General features: G+C 40.0%; 1 protein-coding gene across 1 annotated transcript in view; it reads right to left on the bottom strand.

The window, feature by feature from the left end:
• The window catches only part of LOC308193336 (uncharacterized protein), a 440,865-nt gene that overhangs the window by 49,266 nt on the left and 374,004 nt on the right, over positions 1–17,595 (bottom strand). The window lies entirely within an intron of this gene.

The raw sequence follows: 17,595 nt of genomic DNA on the forward strand, positions 1-17,595 counted from the left end.
CCTCTGCTCTTCCTTCAGCAGACCCCACGCTGCTCGCTCTTATCCCCACTGACCATTGTAAAGAGCAAGAACAAGTGCTGTGTCAGATGGTAAGAGAGCAAACAGAGCTGCCCTCAAAAAAGCAAACAAATAAAAAAAATGCTAAAGAAGACAGATGATTCAACAGTGGCTACCCTCTGCCGGATGTTACTAGGAGTTACTTTTTTCCTGTAAAATGTTATTTGGATATTAAACATGGGGTGGGAAAATCAGTATCATAACAAGCCTCTTCCTCTTCCAACAGGTTTAGCCACAGAAAATGAAATTCTCTATTTAACCGACAGGCCTGATATTATCCCCATTTCTGTAAGTGTGCTACTGCCTGAAAAGTCATGGCGCATCTGCAATTTAAATAGCTGGTGTGACACCTGCAATCACACCTCCGGCAACGCTGTTAAACTCTCCCGTCCTGCCCCAGCCACGGGGGCTTCACCTGGCTTGTACTTCTGCAATAGAAGTGCTCTGCGGCAATTCCTCTCTCAGACATGCTCCTGATGTGTGAGCTCAGTCAGAAGATGAAACGCTCCATGAAAAATATATATATGTATTTTACATACTGTAACTGGCATTAAAACCATTTTCCGGTGGAATATGTGTAGCTACTTTCTGCAGGATTCGAAAAGAGGTTTGAGAGTACTCTGTAGCTGTTGGTCCATTTTCACCTCCCGCTCCTCGTTCACGCAGCTTAGCTCAGGCACAAAAGGAGCCGCTTGTGCTCTGACACCTGGCACCTGCGCGATCACCCCACATCCTCCAGCGGGGCTGCACGGGGCCCTTGAGAACGGAGCTGCCTGGCAGGGGTGTGCACGGGGCTGCGGGAGTGGAAACGTGCAGCACAACCAGCCTGGCTAGCACTGGGTTTGAAAGGTGAGACATAACCATTTCCCATACAGATGGCATATCAGTTTACATCTCACACTGAGAGTTTGTGCTTGGTTGTACCAGAAAAGGGAGAAACAAATTACAACAGAGTCAGAAAGCCCCCGCAAAGCGAGGCTATGGGGGACCCCAGCTGTACTTGAACCAACCACAATCACACCATCAGCATGAGGTGTAAAAAGTGCCAAAACAAGATGAAAACACTGATGCTCCATATGTTAAAAAGCTTGGGTTTTGCTGTAGCCCAAAATCCTTCCCTCCCCACATACCTGTACATAATAATAATAATAATAAAAAATAAGCCCTCAAGATCAAATAGTCAGTGGTATCTTAAAAGAAAAAAAGAAGACAGGCTTAAGAAACCAAATCCTTGTAATAAATAATATATTATGAGTTAAGGAGATGAACTGACAAAGTGGTGCACCTCTAATCTCTTCCCTGCAACAGCGAGAAGAGCTGAATCACTCACACATTTTTCTTTAAGCATGTTCAGGAATTGTTCCTACTCTCCACTTTCTCTAAGAATATCATGCTTTACTAATTTACCAGATTGACTAAGCTACACATCAGCAGCATTGTCAGTTTTAACCTGTAATTTTACCTTGTAAAAATATAATTTCTGAACATTTTCTCACCAGAATATAATTGACTATTTCAGGGCAGGTTTAAATTAGGGCTGCGAGAATCAAGCAATTTAACTGATGCAAAGTGAGCTCTCTTTTTGGGGTTCAGAGGCAAGACCTTTCCTCACAAACCTCCCATGTTCACTGCTCGGCAGCTGTGGCTCTGACATCAATCTAATGTAAATTTTGCATGTGCCCATACCTGGGGACTCACTGCAGCCTTGCAGAGCATCAGGGGCCATCTCACTCAGGACTCCCAGTTACTCGTTTATTTCAAACCTGAAATGACACCTGTTCACCTGAACTATGATTTCAAATAATAATCTCTACAAGAAAAACACTCGGAACAGCATGGCAAAGGTGCCATGCCCATAAGGAAAGCTACCTGGCCCATATTTCTGAGCAGTAAAATTGATGCCACCTCTTTATCCCTTAAGCCCTCCACTGAACATCACGCAGCAGGTACCTCCCAGAGCATTGTACAGCTATTGCAGGGCAAATTCCATGAGCAAGGACCTCCCACCCTACACCCCTTCTGTACTTCTTTACCAAGAACATGTCAATTCGGTTCCTCCTCTCCCAGCTTTGCCATCTGGGGAAAAAAAAAAAAGGGCCCCTACAACATCCAGCCCCCGTGCTGGAGGCACCAGCTTTTGTGAAAAAGTACACACCTTCCAAACAAGAACTGTTGAAAGAGAGAACGCTTTTGGTGTAATACATCACGCGGGAATTTTATAATGAAAAGTCAGGCAGCGACATAGAACAAAAGACTTCATGACATGATGCTTATTTTTAGAATGAGTGACAGTTTGGCATTCTGGTGTGAGAGGTGTAAACGGAATAAAACCCCTATTTTGCTTTTAACAGCTCAGAAGCTGGACAGATTTTTTTAAATGTAATTATTTTTAGCATGGCATTAGCAGGTTTTCATGCCTGCATAAGCCTGGTATATATGTGATTGCACTAAAGACCCCTGTAACTTGACAGGTCAAAAAGTAAATGGTGAGAATGTAACTTGTTTGTATTTGAACTAAGTTAGAAACTCTTTCAGTGACAAATCATACCTAGCCACCTTCTCTAATTTGTTTCCTTAGTCCAATAAAGCATTTCAACTTAAAAGGAATAAAGAAAAAAAAAAGAGATAGAAAAAAGAAAATGAAGAAAAGAGCAAAAAGGAAAAAAAAAGAAGACAGGTGCAAACTTATAATAGGGCAACAACAGAGCATTTTGTTAGCAGAAAGATAAATTTCAAATTCTAAAATGATTTTTCTTACATTAGTTATTTCAGTATTGCGGAGATTTTTGAATGATGCAATGATCATCAGAAACAACTTTGCCCACAGCTATGACTAAATGGAGCTGTTACTGGTCATCAGCTCACGAGACCACACTGACACAGCTAACGCTCACAATCCAAGCCAAAGACACACAAGTAGAATTGAGGAAGTGTAAAAACAGTATTACAAGCACTGGAGATGATCCCAAAGAGTACTTAGAAATAAGAACATTTGCAAAATGCTTGTAGGACAGTGGTTTTGTACTGAAAATTAACTCAACCACCAAATCAACCCCAGAGATGCAACTTCAGGGAAGACTCGTGCCAGGCCATCGACAAACGCTGGCAGAGGCAGCAGAAAACCAAAGTACATCTCCCTTATCTTTGACTGGAGATCCCAGCAACCTCTCCTCTAGTCTATGTACATAATCAGCCTTTGCCTAAGGAGAAAAGAAATAACAGGGCCTAAAATGGCAATCTTGTGTGCTGCCTGCTGCAGCCAGGGCACACTTTTTCCAGAATTCATGCCTTTTTTTTTTCTTCCTATTCCACATTCTCTGCTTCTCTCACACTTTCTCACTGCTGCTCCACCTTCTTTCCCTGTGAAATCCTTATACCTTCTTCCACCCCACTCTCAGATGCTTTATTTTCTCACCATAATGGAAGTGGGCACCAAAACTTCAGCCTGCAGTGGGCTCCCTCCAAACCTGTGGCAAGGGAGGTCACCCAAAAGCAGATCTGTCGCTGCAGACCTGCCCAGTGACAGCTAGTGCTGCTGGCAAGGGCAGGGACTGCAGTTAGAATGACCAAAAAAAAAAAAAAAGGCAGCGGAGGAAAGGGGGAAGCCTGTTTTTTCAGCCCAGCTATTTGAGAGATAATTGCTGTAATTTTGTCTCTCCTGAATCTTTTTGCGAGGCAAGTGTTCTGAGGGGGGTAGATGTCTACTTCTTAAAAGTGAAATAATTCACACTGTTCTGGAAGTAGTTTTGTTAGTTTGAAATTTACACTTGGCCATTTCTAAATTCTAGGACAAGACCTAAAAACTGAAAAAAAAATACTGAAGAAAGAGAAACAGACAGATAGACAAGAAAGAAGATCAAACCATATACTGCTGGGAAGGAAGAAAAAAAAAAGACAAAGATTTTCACTTTGTCTGGCACAGTGTTTTCATGTTTTTTAAATCGTTCTGTATTTTCACAGCTTCAGCTGATATTTCTGAAATATGGAATTTGCATTTCCTAGGTGGGGAACGCTGCCAAAACTGTTAATCCCAGGCAGATGTAAAGTTGCGCCATTATATTGTGATGTGGCTCCTTAAAAACAACTTAAAAGGATAAAAAACAACAGCAACAAAAAAACAACCGCCACCACAAATATTCACCAACCCATATGGTCAATAATTGCTGTTTAATAGTCCTCCTATTACAAACCTAAAAAGCAGCAGCCAGAATTACCAGTAGAGTATTAATAAACAGGAATGAGTTAATAGTGCATAAAGACCTTCTAGTGGAACAGTGGGGGAGTTGAATATTCTTTTCTTAAGTCAGCTGTAAGTAATTACTACATGGTGTGCTTCTGACTATTACCATAACAGAGCAATTGGACGTGAAGAATGGATAATAGTATGGACATGGAGGTATTTTTAGAATATCAGCAGTGAGGCAGGTAAATGCCCTACTCAGGCACAAACCCTTATATAAGTTTAAATAAGTTTTCCTAATGACACCTAGCCCTAGCAGCAGTTTGAAAAGATCAATCTAATAAATTATTTAAAGTAACTTTCTAAGGACATGTCTGTGATATGTAAATAAGGGAACCGCCAAAAAAATCCCATGCAGCCATTAAGCAAGCAGCCAGCATTACGGTAACTACATAATCACAGGTTTCTCTCCGTTTCTTTTAGAGCAGTGCCTTCATCTGTTTGAATGCGGACTGTGCTTCACTCGCCTCCACTGGCTGCTCAGGTGAAAACTGAAATATTCAAACAGGAACTGTAGCTGTGATTGCAGGAGTTGTGGTTTGTCTACAATTGAGTTAGTCGTCCTCAGTGATTTAATGATGCATATCATTTATTTTAAAACATTGTTATAAGAGCATTCACTGAGATGCAGCTTCGTGTTCAAAGGACTGTCCATTATGCTCTGCAGCAGGGCTTTTCATGTACAACTACAGGCAGAGATATTGTCTATTGACACAACATATGCTCTCAGATAAAAACAGCTTGAGACTTTTGATTCAGAGAGTAGTAATTTTGTAAATGCACAGAAATATAATTTAAGGAATATTTTGAATTTTTCAGGCTATAGGTCTTTCTCCTGCTATGTTGCTACGCAGGGCAGATGTTGATTTTTCAATTTGCAGGTTTGTTAAGCATCATGGAATGTTTTGGTTCTCAATCAAGAATATTCTTCCCAAGTGGTTCCAAAGTCCTATGGCTGAAAATATATGCATGTCCTTTTTGTTTCTTAGCAGCATGTGTTCTGCATTCAATAGAAGCATAAAACAGATAAATGCGATGCCATTTATTGGACCAATATATGCGTTTGAAGCTATAGGATCTCCGAATGCAATGTATTTACAGGTTCTTTATGCTCTACAAAAGCCGTTTGTATAAGATAAGGGGCAATTGCATTTACAGTGTGTCATATGACAGAAGAGGTAAGATGATTTTGGCACCCCTAAAGAAAAGAGAGGTTGTGGTGCTGAGCTCCCCACAAAACTGGCTAACTTCAACAGTTGTGTATGACAGACCTGCTGTAACATCCTTGATATTTGTCCTGTATTTCCATGTAACAACCAGACACTGCTACGGAAACCACGTTGTGCCAGATCCATCTCTGCATAAAGTTGCTGACTTCAGGGCATTTTATCAAGATGGGCTTGGCCCTCTGCAGTCTTCTGCCCCATTAAATCTGAAGATTATGTGTTGTTCTTAGTTGTTCCACTGTTACCATAATGGAGAGCTGATGTTACAATGTGGGTCAAACAAACAGCTAATTGTTCTTGGGCAAGGCTTAAGCAAAACCAGAATAAAGAGGCTGAGGACGTTAATAATAGTGCTTGGCGCTATTATAATAGCTTCTATCAGAGGATTTTGAATCACTTCGCAAGCTTTATAGTCGTCTTGCACATTGCTAAGCGTTTTTGATACTCCCATTTGAAAGTGAGACCATCATCTTAAGACCATGCTCATACATTTAGGTACTGGAACAGCGAGAGTTTAAACAATCAAAAAAGCCATACATGATAAAAGGCAAGCTTTAGGGAATCAATCTAAATGAGCCAACTTGGAATCAAAGCAAAAGTTTGCGAGGACATTTTTAAACAAAGAAGCTAAATAAAAAGAAAACAAATAGGCAACACTGAAGGAATAAAAACTGCATATGGACAAAGGGTTTGTTGTTGTTGTTGTTCGCTTGTTTCCAAAAAATTAAAAAAGCATACTTGCTGCTTTCTATCATTTTTGTGTGCTGCTGCCCACCCAGCAACTATTTTTGCTAAAGGATGGCACGGAGAAACCTACGTGTGTGGTTCGAGCTCCAGACCAGGGCTCAGCACAACATGCCAGACTGCAGGGGCAGGCTTCCTAAACACAAGCACCTTCAAGCAAAGGACTGACCTCTGCCATGCCTAGAAAGGGTCTACAGTATTTCTGATACTGTGGACACATGCACACCTTCTTAAGCACACATCGTTAGAATATTCAACAATAATACCCCACTCTGCATCCGGTATGGAAAAATCCTATGGAAAGGTACTGACTTAAACAGGTCCTACGCAGGCAATGTAGAGGAAGGGTGAGAAGGGAGAACAGAAACATGAAGCTGTGACACAGAAGTCACACGATTGCAGCAGGTATCAAGGTCACCCACACTGACTTGGAAGCTGATTATGGGCAGAATAAATCTGGAGCTCTGGGGCTGACACAGGACAGGCCAAAAGTACAAAAAATAAGGTAACTTAAGACTGCTGAAAACATTTCTGACAGGCAGGAAAACAGTACAAAAGCTAATCTAAAAAAATTGTCTGCCAGAGATGAAGAAAGGGAATGCAAGAGAGCACAGAAGTTGCAAAAAACACTGTTTTGTTCTTTTGGTGGATTATCTTCACAAAAATGGTATTGCCCAAGTTCCCTACATCTTTCCAGTCCCCAGCCACATTCTTCAGAGCTCCTCTTATAAGGGCCAAGAGGATGTAGTGAGCAAAAAAATGCTGACAGAGGCATTACCACTTGCCCAGGACATCTGAGGTATTTATAGAGAGCAAAACTCAATTGTCTAAATTATTAGCCCTATGGAAATCGCTTTGTAGTTCTCATTCAAGCTGTTACTCAGGATGCATTCTGTCCTTTAGAACAACCTGAAACTATAAAATGTTTCTTCACGAAGCCGGTATGTATGTGAAGGTTTTCCAGTGTGGTGCGCTGGCCCTGCACCTTCCAGATAAAAATAAAGTGGAACAACTGAATCAGTAATTGTATGTAGAAGTATTTGGGCTAACAAAACAGTCCCATTATACCCTTCTACGACACTAAACATCCAGAAGAATCCCCAAGTCATCTGAGACAGAAGCACAACTTCTATTACGGTATCAGTCTCTCCCATCTCTGCAATATCCCTGGAATATCTCCTGAATGTATTTAAACCTGCTTCAGTGATGGGCTCAGAGCTAAGGTGGGCAAGGTCCACGATTATGCATCATTTCCTTAAAATGGCCTAGTTTGGCTTTCATGCTCTTGAACGAGGCAGTAAAATGAAAACCTCTTAAAAAACAATAATAAATCAGATGTGAATCATTCATGCGTGGCCGCAATTGTTACTTGTATTATACTGGCATCTCGTGCAAAAGTGGAACATACCTGCTCTTGGAGCAGGTATGAAGAGACATCACCTTCCCCAAAGAGCTTTGAGCCAGACAAGAGAAGCACACATGGGAAGAGCTATTGAGTGTCCTTATCCAGAATGGTGCAGGGAGAGCACGCTGTCCAGCCATGGAGCCTGTGTGAAGATGTGATAGACTTTCAAAGGGTGATGAGGGAAGAACTCGAAGGATTGCAACACTCTTAAATTTTATTTATCCATCTATTTTTATGTCTGATACAATCTAAGGGCTGCAAAGAGTCACCTTCTGTCCCCACTTTTGCAAATATAGTCATTTAGATATTTTTTTTTTCCTTTTTTAATATACAAATATTAGTATGTTGGCAGTTGAATCTTGTTAGAGCTTCTTGGTGAACTTCTTGGGAAAAAGGAAGTATACTGGAAGATATTTTATGGGAACAGCATAGATGTTTTGCAAGCTGAACTAAAAAACGTCTTCTAGCTGCAGAAAATATCACAGTGCCCCGCTGATCACTGGGCAGAGGTCTTTAGCTGAGACGGTGCCTCCAAGTTTATCAAACACTTCTGTCCATGAACCTGCATCAAAGCTGCTCCGACCACATTAATCTCAAGTCCGCTGCTTTTAATTTGTGCCTCAGCTTCACCAAGACGGTATCAAAGAAGGTGATCCAGAGAGAGGCAGAACTGACATAGTAATGAAATAACAGCTCATAATATTTTGTGGTCTGTGCTCCAGAGTTTCAGCTAATTGTTGAATAAGATCAGTAACAGGCCTGGGCTGCCTGTATTAGAAGAACTGGGAAGAAAGGAAAGAATGAGAAATTTTTGCAGCTCTTCTGAGCAGTCTCAGAGGACAAACAAATCCCTGGTCTTCGCAGGTGCCCAGGTTTGGCCAACAAGGCTTCAGGCTGCCATGGCCTGTGTCACACAGGGGTCTTGAGCAATTTGTTCACTTGGCAACAATTGTGTAAAGCAGGGAATGCTCAAGGAATAGAAAATTTACACAAGAATGAGTAGGATTGGGATAATGGAAGACAACCTGTGCCCAGCTCTCTGCCTCCTCCTTCAGCCTTGCTGCAGGATGAACTGGGCATCCCAGTGGATGGACAACAAGGGCTTGAACAAACAGCAAGGGCTACCATACACTGCCACGACTCCCATTGTTCAATCAGGGACCCCAGTGTAACTTCTGCAAAGATACTTCACTGTCCCATTTCAAATAATATTTCCACATTTACTCCTGCTTTTTGTTGGCCAGGAATTCTTCGTGTATCATTGCCATTCCTGGCATACATTGCACAGCTGCTGTGGCTCAAAGCTGTGCCCAGAAAAGTAGTGCTGTTTCCAGTCCACTTTCTGATCTCCCACAGGATCACTCATTAACTGAACAAAGGCGACACCAGCTCCATTTATTGGAATATGACAGCCAGGCCTCATTTTACTCCCTGTGCTGACTTGCTGACCTGGAAATATTCCCACCTCTCCCTACCATTCTTCTGCTTTTCTTCAGCTGCTTGAAGCACACTTCTTCCACTTCTGCCTCGCTATCATTTGTACTCTCCAAATGCACTTTTATTCTTCTTCTCCCACTTAGGTCCCCCTTCACAATTACATATTCCCTTAAGATTCTTTCCAAATAGCTGGAGGTTTCCTAGTCACCCCAAAAGGCCGTCAGCTAGAGGTCTCATCATTGCCCAGCCAGATCACACTTCTCCACGTACCACAGCTTGACGTTAATGCTTCACAAACAGATCCTTTTTCTTCGACTGCCCCCAGACTGCAACGGTTCTCAGTGCCTTTACCACAGCCAATGGCAACAAAGTTTTAAAATGACACCTCTTGTTACCCCTAACTTTGTGGCAATGTGTCTGAGGACAGCACAGCAGCAAGGAGACCACCAGAAGAGTAAAAGCTGTCAGATGCTTCCCAAGTCTTGCCAGAGGTGGCCAGCCTGGGACAAACATTGCTGCTTGCTCGCTTGGACCCACAATGGCTGTAGGAAGAGTGGCTAAAGCAGGGAAAAAACAGCCATGCCTTTCAAAAGTAGAGAAATTAACAGACTAGCATTCTCAAAATCCTTTAATTTTTACATTATTGCTGGCTTTTATTAAAATTATTTTTAAAATCCAACCTGTTTCTCTGGAGAGGTTCAATTTCAACAATACGTAATTTTTTGATGGTAAACGTTTTACATAAAAAACATTCAATCGATTCCACTGATAAATCCTTCCCCACCCCCCCACCCCCCTTCTTTTTCCCCTGAAGAGAGCAAGGGACAACTATACGTGAATTTCTCCTGAGGAAATGGATTTTCTTAGCTGGAAAAATGCAGTTGTTTATTCTTCCTAGGAAGCATGAGCAAAGCAGCAGCTGATTAACATTGAAAGCAGTATCAAGAGAAATGTATGCTAACTTTCAGCACAGAATTAATTTCTATGGGTAAATATGTATAAATTCCTTACAATAACAGAGCATGCGGCAAAATTCAACAGATTCTCACCATAATGGTTAAAGCAATCAAGAAATATATTAAGGAAAATAACAAGAGAGAGATACTGAAAAATACCCTTCAAAATTTCCTTTACTGAATATGTGATGTTGTGACAGCAGTAGTCCATATATCAATTTAATCCACCATTCTTAGACTAGTAGATAATGGGGCAAAACCCTCGCTACCTGACTTGAGTAGATCTACATCAATTTACATATGCTGAGAATTGTCCTGATCAGTTCAGTGACAAGAAAGAAAGCGGCACCAACCATTTTGTTGAACACCTCCCAGGAAATATTTTAATAATTTTCAGTGTAAAGCCTTTCAAGCCTCTTGAAAGAAGGGCTACACAGCCAGGAAACAAAAAATCCCAAACCAAATGCTCCCCTGCCCAACTCTCACAAGGCTTGGTAAAGAAGTTCCAAATTCACAGGAGCTGACCAAAATCAATCCTGAAGACTCAGAACTGACTGTATGCTGAAGGAGAAGACACCTTGGAAGAAAATTTAAGATTTAGTCCACAGAACAGTTTGCCACTGAGTTCACTTATTCAACGGCAACAAAAATAATGCAGCAACTACACCCATAAATGAAATCCTATATATAACAGGTTAGCTCAAGCTTTTTGAGCTGAACTGTACTCTCTAAAAGCTAGATGGCCTGCCTAAAAATACCAAATTAAGAGAACATCTCACTGACATGCACTAGTTATTGACGTTTACATAGTGCCAGCACATAAACAAATATTTTAACCTTTCTCTGCACCTCAGTATTTCAGTCTCAGCTTCTGATAGTGACATTAAGCAGTTCCTAAATTAAATGCTACTACACTCTTTCTCAAAATTGTGACACCAAAACAGAGCAGAACAAAAAACAACGGCAGTTTTTAAAAGATGTAACGATCAGCAAAAACGATGCATAAAGCCATTATTTTTTGCTGGGCTTTGTTGTGACAGATACCATGGCTAACCCATTAACATATTTACTGTACAAGTATGGTCATTCTATGGCCTTAATTAACTTTCAAGTGGAGAGTGCTGTGGCTTACCACTTATTAAATATCCACTACAATAAGTTACAGTTTTACCCTTCCAACCTCACTTAGCCAAGGCACCTAGAAGAACCAGCTTTCTATCTGCCTATAATTTTGTAATTGCTTTTTACTGAAATTATGTTGAAACTGGACCCCCTATGTAAATGTATTTTGCCTGGTTCATCTAAAATTGGCCACCCCTAATCAGATCTGGTTGATATTTGATTGAATAAGTGGAAAATTAAGTTTCACTATGATAATGCTTTGCTTTTTCTTCCCTTTCATTATTTATAATGTAGGCATTTTCTGTTGGAATTTGAAAGCATGCCCCCTAGAGAACAGCAGAAGACAGACACATCGGAAAGGCTGCTTTGAAAGCTAAGCTACTTCCAGTACAACACACAAACAGTGTAGTTACACTAAGCAAAGCTAATTTCAGCAAGCACTTTATTCATGAAGAAAGCAATGCGATTTGAGATTTAATCAAATCAGAATTAGGTTTTGTGATTAGCTGGGCTGAGCTGTTAAGGTACAGTCATAATGATATCATTATTTCCACACGTCCATGTGGCATGAGCATCGTCGAGCAGTGTAATGCTCTGTGTGTTTAAACTTGTACACTGCCAGCTAAACACAACTGGATTCACCTCTATCGGCCATTCTGCTGAGTATAAAATAGGGCTCGAGTTAGAAAAAAATACTTCTACAAAGGAAACACGTGAAAAGGCCACAGGAGTGCACAACTGAAAAATATATAAAAATGTAAATTTCCCTAAACTTCATCTTTGGATGGACTGAAGCAGAAGTGAGAACTTCAACAAAGCTATAGAAAAAGATGACAGGTCTGAGTTTCAGAAATTTAAGACAGCAGTAGGATTAGACACTTTGGGTTGTCTTCGCATACATTTCTTATGGGAGTTAATTCCATTTGACATGCAAGACCAAAGCAAGATTACAGAGGCATAGCCCCATGGCGAGGTGTATGCTGTAGCTAAAAGCTGGGATTTGAATAATTGTGCAGGCTTACTCCAAGAATCAGGCGAGAACAGAATGAATGGATTATTACAAGGAACTTTGTACATTTTTAACTGCTGGACTTAATAAAATACCCTGTGTGTAAGACTGGTATTATGGTCCTCTGCACTCACTCTAGTTGAAGTTTGTGGTAGGATCTATCAAATATGAGAAAAAACAGAAGCTGTTAAAAAAGAATGTGTAATGAAGAATTGGGCAGGGCCGTGCCCCATGCGATTTTCTGAGGCAAGCAAATTTGGAGAGCGTTAGTTCAACATATTCAGCCCCCCCCAAAGTTAAAGGGAATTCATTTCCTACATAGAAGAAGGTTGAAGGAACACAAGAGATTGGATCAGAAAAATGAGGGGACAAAAAAAAAGGTGAGTTTTTATTTCACTGTTTCAGCTTGTTAGCTAGGTCATTTATTACAGAGAAAGATTACTAATCCACACATCATTTTTTTTTAAATTGACCTCTTCCCTTTGTGTCTGTGGAAGCACTTGTCTGTAAAAGGAGGTAATAGCTGACTGCTCCTTAGAGTCAGTGCTGCTTAATTAACTGTCCAGTGAGAATTATTGAAATACTTATATAATTCTTATTTAGCACTCATTAAAGTGAGAGATACAAATGCTGGACAATGAGAGGTTCAGGAAGGCTTTGAAAAGAGGGAGTTAGTACTCTAATAGCGAAGAATTATGAAAGCCTGCCCATTAACAGTAACAGAGCAGACCTTTCATTTTAAAAGTCACTGGCTCAGATCTGGACTTATTTGATATTTTTAAAAAGCTCCTTCATCTAACCCCGAGCAGTAGACGGTCTCCAGTACCCTCGCCAAGCAGACTACGTGGCAGGTGCGGGAAGGAGGTAAACGAACCCCCTGCACCACCGGGTGACGGTGCGCTGCCCGCAGCCCCACGCAGGCAGCGAGCTCTCAGCTCAGCCCTGTCAAGACGGGGCAGAGAGATTAGCCAAGTACACGTGCTTGCTTAACGCAGGATGTTCCCTGCAGAAAACACGCCCATGACTAGCACTATGTTACATACAAAGAAAAACTCAGGTGGTGATCATTTTACCCCAAAATAATCTCTTTTTCATTTCAATGGGTGCCTTGGAAGCCTGACATAAAAGGTGATGAATATCCTGAATAACTTGGCAGCTTCCAAAACAGAGATGAAGAGCCTGCTGGGTACTGAGGAACAGCAAGATTCAGCACCGCCTATAACTTACTCCGTGACATGGATTATGGCAGTAATAGACTGTCAGACGGAAAACGAGCTAAATTCATCAGTACTTTTTGCAAGAGCGAAAGAACATACGTGTGCATCTTCCATGTATGGTAAGTTTTTTTCAGAAACAGCTAAACAAATAAAAAAAAAATTAGCCCACTTTCAGTATGCTTTTTGTAGCAGAACTGGGTTTACAAAGGCCATCTTCCTCAACAGTTTGTACTCAGAAAATTTACCAACAATACAGAACAGTGTCACCTCAGAGGCCTCACTTAACCACAGAAGTTGTGCTCTCTTTCTCCATTGTATGTACACATTGTCAAAACTTCTTGAATCTACAGGAATTCACATAAATGAATCTCAGATATCCCCTCTATTCTTATAATGATTGATGAAACACGAGGGAAAATAAATTGAATTATCTTAAATCTCCCAGGGAAACGTAATTAAGCTGTAAAACATTCCCTTGAAATCTTTGTATCACTCAGGCTGTGTCTCCTACAACATGATCAATAATAATATTAATTAAAGACAATTATTTTGAAGGACTGGCATGAACTTTAAGCTTTTACTGTATTTTCTACCACTAAAAGCTAAGAATTTGACTATAAAATACGTGAAATTCTAAATTTTCAGTACAATGTTTCTCAAGTATTGTGCCTGAGATTTCTCCTTTCATTTTTGATAGCTAGCGGTCCTCTTAATTCTAAAATCCATATGTGTGTATGCAGTTCAGTAGACGTGCATTAAAGAAACCACACAGATGATAACACAAACGTTATAACCTTATCCTAAATAGAGAAGCTGGCCAGTTGTATAGATGCTGCTGCTTTCTATTTCCCTTTAACTGGAATTCTAGGCATTAAATATTCATACACAGTAGTTACATTAAGTGATCTCCTATAACATATGCCTCAATCACAAGGCCAAAACATGGTATATAATTCCAGTTCTTCAAGCAGAAGATGAAGCAACACTTGCAAAAGTTATAGGTGAAAAAAATCACAGCAGACACAGCCCAAAATGTTTTGGGATCAGAAGACAGGAGAAAGGAAAAAAAGCTAATCTGATAATAAAAAGGAAACAGTGTCATTGGTTTTCCAAAGAAATTTTGCCAAAGATGGAATTTCTGGAAAAAAACAGGCCAGCGGAAAAATAATTGGTTTGTGAACAATAACTTATCAATGCAATGAAATTACATAGACATCAAGTGTGTTTTCTCTACCTCCAGATAAATGTAAATCCTTAATGAGTGTACATATGTATTTTAAATATATATATTAATAACTATATGAAAGATTCTAAATACATTATCCCTTTAACTACATACCCTTGAAGACTCGAGGAAAGGGAGAGGGAGAAGGAGAGGGGAGGAGTCCCTTGTCTTGGCCATAAATAAATAAATAAAACCAAATGGTGCAGATGACTTTAAAAGCATGGCAGTTCAAGGAAGTCTAAAATACAGTGCCAGGCACCACCTCTAAAGGGTGACCAAGACTCATCAAACGTCGTAAGCTCTGTGCTGTGGATTTTTTCAGAGAAGCCTCAATGGGTAAACAACTTCCATTTTCATGAACGCTTGTCATCAGCTCACATACATGGAATGGAGACGGACTTCTAAAATACAAAAGCCTACACTACAAGGAATTTAAAAAGGTTCCCAAGAAAGTAGACACTGAATTTGGATCACTAAATAGTATTAGGAAAGACGTAAATAGAGCCACAATAATTAGCACAATGCCTTGTTATTCCTGAAACTGCAGCAGGGAAACAGTTTAGCAAAAGAACAGGATCCAAGATGTAAATAAATTGGGTGTTTGCTTGTTCTTTTAATAACATAGGCTTTGAGAAGGCAAATTTCAGACCCTGTGGAAGAAGGCAAATAATTTCTCTCTAAAGGCAGAGAAAAGATTCCTCAAATGAGCTTCATCCTAAAAAAGATCAGAGTAAAATATATGAAGCAAGATGACATAATGGGCTGTTGCTTAAATGCAGTCACCGATAGTACCCTATTCTGAAAACTAGGCTGTGGGTAATTGAATGTAAGACGAAGCAAAAATATAGAAAAGGCCAAGCTGAAGCTGAAGAATAAAAATGCAGTGTGTGTAACAGTATTGAGAAGAGTACAGCTCTGTAGAACTGATTAATAAGAAGAGCAGTGAACAGTACAGAGTGGATTTGCAGAGATTAGAACGTTGAAGGCTTTGTCCAAAAGATTGTATAAAGTTCTTATTGGGTTTGAATTTAAATAGGGTAAAATTTATCTAACACTATTAATGCTTCCCTTTGACCTTTAAATATATCTTCCCTACACCTCAAAAAAGGACACTTTAAAATGTTTACACTCCACTATATTATACTGCCTGTGCACGTGTGCTTGTGCATATGCACACGTGCACAGTCTGTTATATTTCTTCGCAGTAGAGTAAGAAATCAAGCAAGCCATTGCAAACCGCTTTAACCCCAGCAGTAAAATCCAGGACATAACGCTTTGATAAACCTGTCAAGTCATGCTTCTGTGTTAAGAAGTCCAAAACTTAGAAGTACAAGATTACACAGTAGGTACTTGGTAATTTTTGTTTCGAAGCTCTCACAAACACTCCACTGGAACACACATCGTAGCATGTGGCAGCATCACTTCAGAGAAGTTTAAATCAGTAGTAAGAAATTTTTACAAAGAGATGAAACATAAAAATGGACTGGGCAGTAAAGCTGAAGAAAAAACAGAAAACTACAGGCAACAACAGGACCCTGAGTGAAGATGGCAGCATCAGAAAAACATAGCATTCAGTGACAAGTTAATGATAGACTGTCATTACAGACAGAATTAAATATTTAATGGATAGAATCTAAGGGAAAGACACCAGAATGCAGATTTAATTCTCTGGTTACGAAGCTGCTTTCAAGATGCCTTTGAGGCTGGACTTCTATCCCTAAGCCATGGAGTTTTGGAGAATTTGTACCTCTTCATCATATGAGATAGGGAGTTGCGCTCAGTCTGGAAACGTGCACAGTAGTTCCAGCTGGGGGGAAAAAAAAAAAAAAAAGCTTTTTGTTTGTATTTTATTTCCATCAAGGTACAATATTCGCCACAGACTTGAAACTGGAACCTACAGGAGAAAAAGCCACAAGGACATGGGTGCTCCTACAGGCAACATGTATAATACCCAGCAAAGGGAAGAATGAGAATACTTAAAGCAATATTTAAAATTAAATTCCAACAGAGAAATATGCTTTCAAAAATTGAAATAGAAAATAGGTTTTCAGGCCCTAACCTCTTGCCATTTTGAAAAGGGGTTAGAAAGGATTTTTAAGATGCAGTCAAGGCAAGCCAGATTTTTATCTAACTTTTCCTGTCTGGATGGTGCAAAGTAGAAAGCCACCTTCCTACACAGTCTCTGGAGGAGGACAGGACCAGAACAAGGTGAATCATCCTGTAGAGGTGACAATCTCTTTTCATGGACTATGCAGAGAGCCAAGAGGATTACTCTGGAATACAGTGTGTGTCCAAGTGTAAGGAAGGTGAATCCCACCTTACACTCTCATGCAAAAGGCTGGAGAGTATCACCTTCAGCCAGCCTTAGCTGGTGCCCCTCTTGAGATTTTGGACACCTCTGTGAAAAGAGGTGTTCCCCTCCAGCGTTCGAGTAAATTCTGGGATTTGGAAAAACATATATCATCTGTTATAAACAACTTGTTATAAACAAGTAAAAAGACAACTGAAGAAAAGACTAATTTTCAATGGAGCTTTTCCTGACTCCATGCATGCTCACCAATGGCTTTTCCTATATACAAAGTTGACTGAAAGGAGGGGTGGGATTGAATAACAAATTGATGCGATACAATCACATCATTCACAATCACATAATGGACTATATCCCAATTTTCAAAAGGCATAAAGTATCCTCATTAATACGATAAGTGCAGCAGTCAAATCAGTACTATGATTTTATCAGGGTTTTTGACTGTACATGAATTAGAATATAAAATGCATACAGAATATTTAATGGGAAAGCTTTAACATTCTGTGAATGTATTTCTTACTGTCATTTACATCACATTAAAGTGAAATTCCACATAAAAGCATAAAGAGAATACTCTATGTCCTAAATTATAGTTTTTCATAGTTGTCATGTCCACATACTGGGAATCTTATTCACAAGCTGTAATATT

The sequence above is a fragment of the Anser brachyrhynchus genome, assembly GCF_964034855.1.
Source record: "Anser brachyrhynchus genome assembly, chromosome: 3".
Taxonomy (NCBI): domain Eukaryota; kingdom Metazoa; phylum Chordata; class Aves; order Anseriformes; family Anatidae; genus Anser; species Anser brachyrhynchus.